Genomic DNA, 12,557 nt, shown 5'->3' with positions numbered 1-12,557 from the left:
ACAACTGCAGTCAATGTGAGTGTGGAATTTTTAAACATCATATTTTCTCTTATGAAGCAAAAGACTTATCATTAAAAACAAATCACCAACATTTCCATGCTGTCAAGATGCAATTTATGTATTATCAGATTTTTGTTTAGATGACTGAATTTCTGACTTTTGACCATTTCATAACAACAGCTGCCCGGGCACTGACTCACCTGAGTGAATAAATGAAGCTACACAGCAGGTCTCACTAACAGCCAATTAGCTCAGCGAGTTAGGAACTGGTTCTTGGTGTCAGAGGCTGTGGGTTTGAGACCCAGCAAGGCTGATGATAACGATGACAGATCAAAATGTCACATGTCCTCAAGCTGTTTTGCTGTCTAGATGCAATTTATGTATTAACAGATTTTTGTTTAGATAACAGAATTTCTGACTTTTTGACCCTTTTTGAAATCTGCGTTCACAACAGCTGCCCGGGCACCGGCTCACCTGAGTGGATAAATGAAGCTACACAGCAGGTCTCACTACCAGCTAATTAGCTCAGCGAGTTAGGAGTTGGTTCTTGGTGTCAGAGGCTGTGGGTTCGAGACCCAGCAAGGGTGATGATGATGATGATGACAGATCGATATGTCAGATGTCCTCAACATGAAATACAAGACAATTGTCCTAATGGTGGCATCACAGCAAGCCTCTAAATTTAAAAATCCAAATAGCTTGGACTGGACCATGTGCGAAGGCTCCTAACATCTTAGATTCATAGTAGATGTTTGACAAATACATATCATTATTTTACCTCAAAAACTGATTTTTCTTTTTACTGTGGTTTCAAATCTGCCTACACGACAGTGAATGGCTTACTCAATTTGTGAAGCCACTGTTGTTCTGCCACTTGTCAATTAGCTCAGTGCGATAGACAATGGTCTTTGGTTCCCGAGGTTGTGGGTTCAATCCTCAACTGATGCAAATTGGACATCATAAGGACATCTGTCTTGTCTTCCTATTCTCCTGTTTGTTGCTCAGAATTGCCTAAATTTGCCCAAAAGTAGCCCGGACCCGACCCATCGCTGCGCAGCAGCTATAATCTTCTTTAGGGTCCGGGTAGCTAAGCTGCCGGGACACTATTGTATTCGTAGGAATTCTTCTTCTTCTTCTTTCTTTCTTCTTCCAAGGAAGTCATACTTCCCATGGGCGAAAACTCACCAAACTTTGCACAAAGGTTCAGTCCCATGCCAGATTCACTCAACTCCAAGGACATGTGCCCCCCCCCCTCCTAGGGGGGGGCACAATAAGCGTTTAAATTTAAAAACTTTAAAAAATTCCTACCAAACCAACGGTAGATGCTACAGTGTTGAAACTTCACCACAATGTAGCCTCAATACTGCTGAAACTTTTGTCCACTTAAACTTATTACAAATTATGAAGTCCATCACTCTGTTTTTTTCAATAACTGTAAAACTTTTAAAATGTATCTCCTCCCACAATTTTTGCTCAATTGACACCAAACTTGCTACAGAGCATCTCCAGACCGTCCTCCACAAAACTTGTTTCTCGGATTTTTGATTAAGCAAAAATTGAGCCTACAGTGCATGAAAACGTTTGACTGTAAACAGTACTGTAAACATATACCATCAAATTCTTGCTAAATACATTTTCAAACTTCCTGAAAAAAAATGACAATATTCTGGAGTCATGGTTGATGAAGTTTGGCAAATATCAGAATTTTAATTCAAAAACTGAATTTTTGAGAACATTTTGAATTCTGCTCTCATGGGAACAACTGCAGCCAATGTGAGTGTGGAATTTTTAAACATCATATTTTCTCTTATGAAGCAAAACACTTATCATTAAAAACAAATCACCAACATTTCCATGCTGTCACGATGCAATTTATGTATTATCAGATTTTTGTTTAGATGACTGAATTATTGACATTTTGACCATTTCATCACAACAGCTGCCCGGGCACTGGCTCACCTGAGTGGATAAATGAGGCTACACAGCAGGTTTCACTACCAGCTAATTAGCTCAGCGAGTTAGGAGCTGGTTCTTGCTGTCAGAGATTGTGAGTTCGAGACCCAGCGTGGGTGATGATGATCAAAATGTCAAATGTCCTCAAGCTATTTTGCTGTCTAAATGCAATTTATCTATTAACAGATTTTTGTTTAGATAACAGAAATCTGCGTTCACAACTGCTGCCGGGACACTGACTCCCTGAGTCTATTTGAGAAGACACACACCATGTTTCACTTCCAGATAATTAGCTCACTGAGTTAAGCGCTGGTTCTTGGTGTCAGAGGTTGTGAGTTCGAGACCCAGCCAGGGTGATGATGATGACAGATCAAAATGTCAAATGTCCTCAACACAAAACACAAGACAATTGTCCTAATGGTGGCATCACAGCAAGCCTCTAAATTTAAAAATCCAAATAGCTTGGACTGGACCATGTGCGAAGGCTCCTAACATCTTAGACTCATAGTAGATGTTTGACAAATACATATCATTATTTTACCTCAAAAACTGATTTTTCTTTTTCTGCCTACATGACACTGAATGGCTTACTCAATTTGTGAAGCCACTGTTGAACTGCCACTTGTCAATTAGCTGCGATTAGTGCGATAGACACTGGTCTTTGGTTCCCGAGGTTGTGGGTTCAATCCTCAACTGATGCAAATTGGACATTATAAGGACAACTGTCTTGTCTTCCTATTCTCCTGTTTGTTGCTCAGAATTGCCTAAATTTGCCCAAAAGTTGCCCGGACCCGACCCATCGCTGCGCAGCAGCTATAATTCTTTCTTTCTTTCTTCTTCCAAGGAAGTCATACTTCCCATGGGCGAAAACTCACCAAACTTTGCACAAAGGTTCAGTCCCATGCCAGATTCACTCAACTCCAAGGACATGTGCCCCCCCCTCCTAGGGGGGGCACAATAAGCGTTTAAATTTAAAAACTTTAAAAATTCCTACCAAACCAACGGTAGATGCTACAGTGTTGAAACTTCACCACAATGTAGCCTCAATACTACTGAAACTTTTGTCCACTTAAACTCATTACAAATTATGAAGTCCATCACTCTGTTTTTTTCAATAACTGTAAAACTTTTAAAATGTATCTCCTCCCACAATTTTTGCTCAATTGACACCAAACTTGCTACAGAGCATCTCCAGACTGTCCTCCACAAAACTTGTTTCTCAGATTTTTGATTAAGCAAAAATTGAGCCTACAGTGCATGAAAACGTTTGACTGTAAACAGTACTGTAAACATATACCATCAAATTCTTGCTAAATACATTTTCAAACTTCCTGAAAAAAATGACAATATTCTTGAGTCATGTTTGATGAAGTTTAGCAAATATCAGAATTTTAATTCAAAAACTGAATTTTTGAGAACATTTTGAATTCTGCTCTCATGGGAACAACTGCAGTCAATGTGAGTGTGGAATTTTTAAACATCAGATTTTCTCTTGTGAAGCAAAACACTTATCATTAAAAACAAATCACCAACATTTCCATGCTGTCAAGATGCAATTTATGTATTATCAGATTTTTGTTTAGATGACTGAATTATTGACATTTTGACCATTTCATCACAACAGCTGCCCGGGCACTGACTCCATGAGTGGATAAATGAAGCTACACAGCAGGTCTCACTAACAGCTAATTAGCTCAGCGAGTTAAGAGCTGGTTCTTGGTGTCAGAGAGTGTGAGTTCGAGACCCAGCAAGGGTGATGATGATGATGATGACAGATCAAAATGTCAGATGCCCTCAAGCTGTTTTGTTGTCTAAATGCAATTTATGTATTAACAGATTTTTGTTTAGATAACAGAATTTCTGACTTTTTGACCATTTTTGAAATCTGCGTTCACAACTGCTGCCCGGACACTGACTCCCTGAGTCTATCTGAGAAGACACACACCACGTCTCACTTCCAGATAATTAGCTCACTGAGTTAAGCGCTGGTTTGTGGTGCGAGGGGATGTGGGTTCAAGACTCAGCAAGAGTGATGATGATAATGACACATCAAAATGCCAGTTGTCCTCATGGTGACATCACAGCAAGCCTCTAAATTAAAAACAAAAACAAAAAACAAATAGCTTGGACCGGACCATGGGAGAAAGCTCACTAAATTTTGCACAAAGGTCCAGTGTCATCTTCTTCTTTCTACTTCCAAGGAAATCATACTTCCCATGGGTGAAAACTCACCAAACCTTACAGAAATGTCCAACCCCATGCCAGATCCCATGTATTATCAGATTTTTGGGTAACGCTTTATATTAAGGTCCTTGTAATAAGCATTAGTTAATAGGTAATAAGGCCCTTATAAGTGATTACAAGATGCTTATTAACATTATTATGCATTTATAAGACTATATATGCATTAATAGACTCATTATAATATAGTTAATAGCAGACTATAAGAGATTTATAATAACTTATAATAAACTTAGTTAACTGTTTGTTGATGCTTATGAACATTAATAAAATCCTTATGAGTATCTTATAATTGTTCATAATAACATTACAAACACATATATTGACTCAACTAGCCCAATCATTATGTCTTTATTAATCTTAAGGTCTGTGTAATAAGCGTTAGTTAATAGGTAATAAGGCTCTTATAAGTGCTAACAAGTATTAATAGTCTCATTATAATATAGTTAATAGCAGACTATAAGAGATTTATAATAACTTATAAGAAACTTGTTAACTGTTGATGCTTAAGAACATTAATAAAATCTTCATGAGTATCAATCTAACCCAACCATGATGTCTTTGTCATGCCTTTATTAATCTTTTTTTTGTTTGATTTATTAACATTATACTTTATTGCTCATCTACGTATTATAAGTTTACTTGTTTACAGTAAGCTGTGCTTTTTGCAGGTACTGGATCTAAAGCGAGAACAATGTCTTATTAATGCTGATAAATCTTTTATTATGCATTTGATTTTGGTTTTCAGAAAGGTGCGTCGGAGGAGAAGAGCAGACTTGTAGAGTTTCTTCTCACTTGAAACATTTTACCCTTTCGCTTTTATTTTGAAGGCAAACAGCAAAACCGGAAGTTCCGGTTTAAGCTAGCAGCTGATAGCTTAAAGAGGAACTAAACCCCCAAACCACTTTTTTCTGCTGAAAACAAATATATTTGGGTATAAGGTAGTGTTGTCAGTTGATTCTGGTCCAACTTTTGACATTTTAGTCAAAATATTTCAATTTGGTGTATTTTGTAGTAAAAATGTAGAGTGACTGCCCTCTATGGGTTGAAACACGGCTATTACAATCGAATTTTCCTATTGGCTGAGATGGAGGCAGATGACGTTTTGGAGGCAGCTTTCGTCACCGGCCACTAGCTCCCCGACCAATCAGCACCGGCTGCTGCCTGCCGCTAACGGTTGCTAGGCACTCTAGCTGCTCTGCTGCGGCTAACGGTTGCTAGGCGCTCTAGCTGCTCTGCTGCGGCTAACGGCTGCTAACAGCTGCCTGAACGGGAATCGTTAGTGCGGCCGGCGCTAACGAGCCGTTAACGAGCTAACGAGCCGGCGGATCAGCTGTAGATGCTGTGTCACGGCTCTGGCGTCCTCTCCTAGTAGTGTCCGCCCTACTAGTGCTGTTAGAGTAGCTCGTTAGTAGCTCGTTAGCGCTAGCAGAAGTGTCGATGTGTGTTTATTACTTTTTTTTTTCTCTTTTGTGTGATTTCGCGGGTGTGAATGGGGCGCAGGGGGGAGGGGGAGGGGGGATCGGAGAGTGCTCAGGAGTCCCGTCCATAATCAAGGCATTTTTTGAATTTCAAGCTTAGAGGTACGTCATCCAAAACTGAGGGGTTTAGTTCCCCTTTAACACATGCCCATGTGTAAAATGGAGGTAGTTGCCCAACATTTTTGCCCCCGAGTAGAATTCAAACCCATTCTGGGCCTCGAAAAGAAGCAGCTGACAAGAGGAAGCGTTGTGAGACGGAGGATGACTCTTCTGGTAAGTTTAACTGCTGCTAACTAGTTAGTACAAACTCAAACATGCATAGCTAACGTTAGCCGAAGCTAGTGTAGACCTAGCCGCCTCAAGACTGTTGCTGCCCTACGGAAGCGCTCCTCTGTGTATCAGTGAGAACGTTTTTATATTAAAATGTAGTTTATTTTGTCTCCAGCTAGGCTTATATACATACAATGTACATTGTCGAAATATATAACTTCTCTCTTTCGTTGTGCACCGTCTGATATGTTCTTGACACTTTTCTGTACATGATAGCCTACTTACTGCTGTGTACATTCAGCACAGTCATTTGAGTTTGAGTTTAATGAAATGTGCTACATAAGACTCTATTTAAAATGCTTGAAAATTCAACTGTAAAGTGTTATTGCAGGATATATCGAGACTTTTATTTTTTATGTTTTTACATTTAAAAAAAATGTCATTATGAAAACTCAGATGTAAATTTCCTCTATCCTCATTCTCTCCCGACCCCTCCTCAGACTCCTCAAGCTCCTCAACCTCAGATGATGGCAAGAAGAAGAGGAAGAGGGAATTGCTTTTGATGCAAACAAGAGTGCAAAAGAGCAGCTGCGTTAAATGTTCAATGGAATTAAAAATTTAAAAAAATAAAAGTGTACTTTTTTTTCAAAGACCTGTTTTAGGTTATTTTTATACATTTTAAGTATAAAAATCATGTTGCACTTTGCAAAATTGCACTTTTTTGAGTTAAATTATTTGTATAATATGCCTAAATGTTTTAAAGGGGCTTTCTACCTGTTTTAGGTGATTTAGATTTTTATACATTTTCAGTAAAATGTCTCTTTACTTGACAGCAATGAATAAAACAATGTTGGGCTTCACTGTTGAAACATTTGTATTACTATGCAATCTTTTCTTTACATTTCATCAACCTTGACCACATGTATTGTTCATTACAGATGTGGAAGTTGTGAAAATCATTGTTAACCATTAATGAATGCATTACAAAAGATTTATTAGACTTAATAAGGCATTGTTCTCGCTTTAGATCCAGTACCTGCAAAAAGCATAGTTAACTGTTAACAAGTGCATAGTTAACTGATAATAAGGGCATAATAATGCACAATAAAAATATTTATCAGCCTTAATAAGACATTGTTCTCGCTTTAGATCCAGTACCTGCAAAAAGCATAGTTAACTGTTAACAAGTGCATAGTTAACTGATAATAAGGGCATAATAATGCACAATAAAAATATTTATCAGCCTTAATAAGACATTGTTCTCGCTTTAGATCCAGTACCTGCAAAAAGCATAGTTAACTGTTAACAAGTGCATAGTTAACTGATAATAAGGGCATAATAATGCACAATAAAAATATTTATCAGCCTTAATAAGACATTGTTCTCGCTTTAGATCCAGTACCTGCAAAAAGCATAGTTAACTGTTAACAAATGCATAGTTAACTGATAATAAGGGCATAATAATGCACAATAAAAATATTTATCAGCCTTAATAAGACATTGTTCTCGCTTTAGATCCAGTACCTGCAAAAAGCATAGTTAACTGTTAACAAATGCATAGTTAACTGATAATAAGGGCATAATAATGCACAATAAAAGATTTATCAGCATTAATAAGACATTGTTCTCGCTTTAGATCCAGTACCTGCAAAAAGCACAGTTAACTGTTAACAAGTGCATAGTTAATTTATAATAGATGAGCAATAAAGTATATATTAATGTTAATAAATCAAACAAAAAAGATTAATAAAGGCATGACAAAGACATCATGGTTGGGCTACACTCAATGTGTTTGTAATGTTATTATGAACAATTATAAGATACTCATGAAGATTTTATTAATGTTCTTAAGCATCAACAAACAGTTAACAAGTTTCTTATAAGTTATTATAAATCTCTTATAGTCTGCTATTAACTATATTATAATGAGACTATTAATACTTGTAAGCACTTATAAGAGCCTTATTACCTATTAACTAACGCTTATTACACAGACCTTACGATTAATAAAGGCATAACAAAGACATAATGATTGGGCTAGTTGAGTCAATATATGTGTTTGTAATGTTATTATGAACAATTATAAGATACTCATAAGGATCTTATTAATGTTCATAAGCATCAACAAACAGTTAACTAAGTTTATTATAAGTTATTATAAATCAATTATAGTCTGCTATTAACTATATTATTATGAGTCTATTAATACATATATAGTCTTATAAATGCATAATAATGTTAATAAGCATCTTGTAATCACTTATAAGAGCCTTCTTACCTATTAACTAATGCTTATTACAAGGACCTTAATATAAAGCGTTACCGATTTTTGTTTAGATAACAGAATTTCTGACATTTTGACCATTTCCGAAATCTGCCTTGACAACAGCTGCGTCGATAAATGAAGCTACACAGCAGGTCTCACTACCAGCCAATTAGCTCAGTGAGTTAGGAGCTGGTTCTTGGTGTCAGAGGTTGTGAGTTCGAGACCCAGCAAGGGTGATGACGATGATGATGACAGATCAAAATGTCAGATGTCCTCAACGTGAAACACAAGACAATTGTCCTAACGGTGGCATCACAGCGAGCCTCTAAATTTAAAAATCCAAATAGCTTGGACTGGACCATGTGTGAAGGCTCCTAACATCTTAGACTCGTAGTAGATGTTTAACAAATACATATCATTACCTCAAAAACAGATTTTTCTTTTTACTGTGGTGTCAAATCTGCCTACACGACAGTGAATGGCTTACTCAATTTGTGAAGCCACTGTTGAACTGCCACTTGTCAATTAGCTCAGTGCGATAGGCAACGGTCTTTGTTTTCCGAGGTTGTGGGTTCAATCCTCAACTAATGCAAATTGGACATTATAAGGTCAACTGTCTTGTCTTCCTATTCTCCTGTTTGTTGCTCAGAATTGCCTAAATTTGCCCAAAAGTAGCCCGGACCCGACCCATCGCTGCGCATTATTTATTATTTATTTGGCTATCAGCCTCTATCTCTGCAGCGGATTGGTCGATTCGAGTGATTGACGGCTCATTCGAACATTAGAGAGAATAGAATGAAGCTAGACCCACGTCGATGTGATTGGCCGCACTGGCAGCCATGAGCCAGCCATGAGCCAATCAGAATCAGCAGAATCCATGTGCAGGCCAACATGGTGTTGTGTGCGCTCGTACAGGCTTCCCCCAGGGTCCTAAAGCCGTCTGATCGCGGCCAGACTGATTTAGATGTAAACACTAGGCAGAGTTCAACTGGAAATATTGTGGATTTACCCATAAAACAACCTTTTCACAGCAAAACAGCGAAGGTAAGAGGAAATGTACGACCATGTTTTGGCCAAGCAGCGTCTGTGTGTTTTTCGACTTTGCTCGTTGTTGTCTTCTCTCTGCCGTGCTGCTGTGTAGCTTCTGTGTAGCCGCAGTTGCTACGTAAGGCCCCAATCTGGCTCTTTCAGATGAGCGGTAGCCGATGTGTTTTGCATAATGTACAGTAGTATACGAGCCAGAAATGTGGCGACTGGGTCCACACAGAGGTGCTTCATGAAGTTTGATGTCTAGTTGTTTGTTTGAGTAGTGTTTGGGCTGTGTTGGGTCATATAAACATGGTTTTTACACGTTGTAGCCCAGCTTCTGCTGTTTAATTTGACATATAATATGACTATATTCTTTCATAATTGTGCAGTGATGGCTCTGTGATTGTTCTGCATGTCTTAAAGTACCCCAAATTGGGGGACTCTGGATTTTAACAGGTTCCAGGGGCTGTATAGGTCCAGGTAGCCTGTATGTGTCTGCTGTTAGCATGACAGTGTGTTTCAGTCTGCCACCTTGTGCAACACCCAGCACACAATGCATCTATAACACCAGTTTTCTGCAAGCAACACTGGTGATGGTGCTGATAAGATTTAAAAGAGTCTAAAGATGAGCCCAGAGAGAGAGACGCACAACTTATCATATATTCACATCATAATTGGAGAGGAGAAAACAAGTCACACAGTAGTGGACTTGTTATTTCGTAATGTAATAAGTTGAGGAGATCAACAGACCTTCAGTTCAGTTTAGTTCAGTTCAGTTCAGTTCAGTTCAGTTCAGTATCTTGTTCTGGTTTTGTGTGGTCTATATGACTTTTAGATGATGAATCAGGGAAAAACTGTCATAAATCTGTGACTCCATTATCCATGAAAGAGAAGTGCTGACTGAAACCACTTTTTGATTCCCATCCTGAGCCAGCACTCAGAGTATTTACTCCTATGATGGGTTAACAAGGCATCCAGTGACATTAATGCACTTCCACACACTACAGTTACTTCTGGAAATGATCACCACTGCATTGAAAAATTGTGAGGAAAATACACAAAAGCGAGAGAGTGTAGTTTGTTTCGGGGCTGTGGAAAAATGAAGTGACCTTTAATATTGCAGCAAAACATCCAGCAATAACAAAAAGCACAAGACAGTGAAGATAAATCAAATACCACAGCTGCTTGTTTTAGAGTTCAAGAGTTTTCAGTTTTCCTCCACTTTTATGCAGCTCTTGCTCTGTAAGTTGTAGAGCGATGATCAGATCCAGCTTCATCCGGCTCACTGGAAAATAAACTGTGGAGCACAGTCAAAGTCTGGATGGTTGTTGTGGTGTATTCACTTAATAACTCACAGGACGCAGTCACTCTTACTGCACATTGTGTTTACTTAGCTCGTTGCAAAAAAACGGAACTCAGTACATATCCCAGCATCCTCTGGTACACTCAGGTAACTACGGCACAACCAAAGTCCCAAAATACAAAACTCAAAGTTCAATACATCACAGTTGTTGACTCATTAGATGAGTGAAATGGCAGCAGTGAGATCACAGTTATTGTTTGGTTGTTCTGTCCCACAAACCTAAGTGGGAGGACTCTTACATCACATGTAATGCAAATGTCTGTCTTTCAGAGAGGAAGAGATATGGCACATGCTGCAGAGGAGGAAACAGTCATGATAAATGTTACACGTTGCCCTAAAACGGCTGCCGTCTCACTGTCTACAGTGTCACAGATTTCCATAAGCCTTTTTTCTAAGAGACAAAAGCACTGGCCCAGTAGGTTTACTGCTGAATGTTGAAAAATTTCAATCAAATTAGTCAGCAGGAATGACAATGTCAGAGTCGTGACAGAGGAAATGTATGGATTCATGAGTGTTTTGATTTTTTATAAGGCACATTGGAGTGTTGGATAGCATTCTCACCTTGGGGAGAAGATTCTGGGTTTGACTCCAGGACCTGGGGCCTTTCTTGGTGGATTCTGCATGTTCTCCCTGTGTCTGTTTGGGTTCTCTCCAGGTTCTCCAGCTTCCTTCACCAGTCCAATAACATGCACATTAGATTGATTAGTGACTCTCAATTGCCTATAGTACATGAATGGAAGTATGTGTTACCAGCAATAGACTGGCATCCTGCATGGATAACTGGAATAGACAGTCGATGGATGGATGGATGGATGGATGGATGGATGGATGGATGGATGGATGGATGGATGGATGGATGGATGGATGGATGGATGGATGGATGGATGGATGGATGGATGGATGGATGGATGGATGGATGCTTACAAAAACCGAATATACCCAGTCTAGACACACCTAGGACATTCAGTGTACCTGGCATCTAACCTCTGTGCCAGTGCATGTACTTATATTGTTCAGGCTGCTTTGTGTATGAATCTGTGTGTGTATGCTTGAATTAGTTCTTTTGTTTTTATTCTTTTTTTGTTGTTGTTTACGTTCCTGAACATTTTATTCAATTCAATTCAATTCAATTCAAATCTTTATTGTCATATGCACTGAATTCACACAGTACAATGAAATTCTTACTCTGTGATGATACCTCCGGCAACATTTTTATATACCTATATAATATACAATTATTATTGTTGTTGTATTTGTTGCATTGACTGAAGCCAGAGCCATAATCACATTCACATATTCAGTGAAACTTTCACAGTAAGAAAACTTCAGCACATTCATATTTATGTGAATGACTACAAATCCAGTTATAGAAGACTCAACAGTCTGTGGTGTGTCTCACTCAATATGTTTGTTTTTTTCCTGAGTTTGCTGCAGCTCTTTGACACACCCACTGACTGGTCTGTTTGCTCTGTGTGTTGAGCCGTGAATTTTTACATGTGTCATGAGAGGCTGTGATGGGTAAAGGCTAGTACTGGAATAACAGCACTCAGGGGTTCGTAGACACCAGAGATTACAGCTAGAACATTGGAGAGATGATTACAGAGGAGAGCTCTGGTGAATTTTACTGATATAGACCAGAGTCATAACTCCATAAAATCTAGAATTTTCCAGTTCAGTTTGTCTAACCCTCCGACAATCATCAGGTTATTTGAGTTTCTCTTAGTATCAAAGTCATCTGGTGTTAGTTAAAGGGATATTTCAACATTTTGGCAAATTTGCCTATTGCCATAATCCCTATCGTTTCAGGAGTAGGTTCATTACCTTTAATTTAATTTTTAGATCGGTGGGGTAGAGACACTAGCTGCTCAACTAACGCAACGGAGGCACATGGTATTTCTAGCTATGGGCTGAACTTTAGCTTGTAGCATAGACCTATAGTTTATGTTGCCATATA

The sequence above is a fragment of the Trachurus japonicus genome, chromosome 18 (assembly GCF_045865225.1).
Source record: "Trachurus japonicus isolate A0001 chromosome 18, Traja_1.0".
Taxonomy (NCBI): Eukaryota; Metazoa; Chordata; class Actinopteri; order Carangiformes; family Carangidae; genus Trachurus; species Trachurus japonicus.
This window is presented reverse-complemented; position numbering follows the sequence as displayed.